The sequence below is a fragment of the Austrofundulus limnaeus genome, unplaced genomic scaffold (assembly GCF_001266775.1).
Source record: "Austrofundulus limnaeus strain Quisiro unplaced genomic scaffold, Austrofundulus_limnaeus-1.0 Scaffold7302, whole genome shotgun sequence".
Taxonomy (NCBI): Eukaryota; Metazoa; Chordata; class Actinopteri; order Cyprinodontiformes; family Rivulidae; genus Austrofundulus; species Austrofundulus limnaeus.
The window spans coordinates 1-582 of NW_013959704.1; the positions used below are offsets into that span (position 1 = coordinate 1).

At 52.7% G+C, this 582-nt stretch overlaps 1 pseudogene; it reads left to right on the forward strand.

Moving 5' to 3' along the window:
- Positions 1-185: 185 nt before the first annotated feature.
- On the forward strand, positions 186-442 carry LOC106512480 (tripartite motif-containing protein 46 pseudogene; annotated as a pseudogene).
- The last annotated feature ends 140 nt before the right edge of the window (positions 443-582 follow it).

Sequence of the window (582 nt, forward strand, 5' to 3'; positions counted from 1 at the left end):
TTCATGAGGAACAAATCTTTGGTTTTATGACATAGGCTTTTCAGCGGCATCATTTCTGTGTACTTTGACATTTGGCACACGTTGTTTTAACGGGGACAAAGACCTTTTTGTGAAGATGTGTCGGCTACAGAGTGATAGTTTTCAGACGTTTGAACTTCTTTCCTCGTGTTTTTTTTTTCACCCTCAGGTGAACAGTGTGTCAGCCAGAGAGCAGCTGGCTCAGAGCATCAGGGACCTGACCGCCGCCCTGGCCGAGCGTCACGCCTCGCTCACCCAGGCCCTGGAGGCGGCGCGGCAGAAGCGAGGCGAGGCGCTGGCCGCTCAGGTGGCGGAGAGGCGGAGCTTGATGGAGCACGCGGGGCTCATGTCGTTCACCCAGGAGCTGCTGAAGGAGAGCGACCAGCCGTGCTTCGTGCAGGCTGCTCGACAAACTCACAACAGGTTTTGTTTTGGTTCACTCCTGGTTTTACTCCCTGATGGTCTTTTTCCCCTTTGCCTAATGACTGCTGTAGGGGGAGACCGGGGACAGTTGTAACACTTTTTGCATTTGACTCTGTTACTCAGAGAAGGTTTGAATTAGAC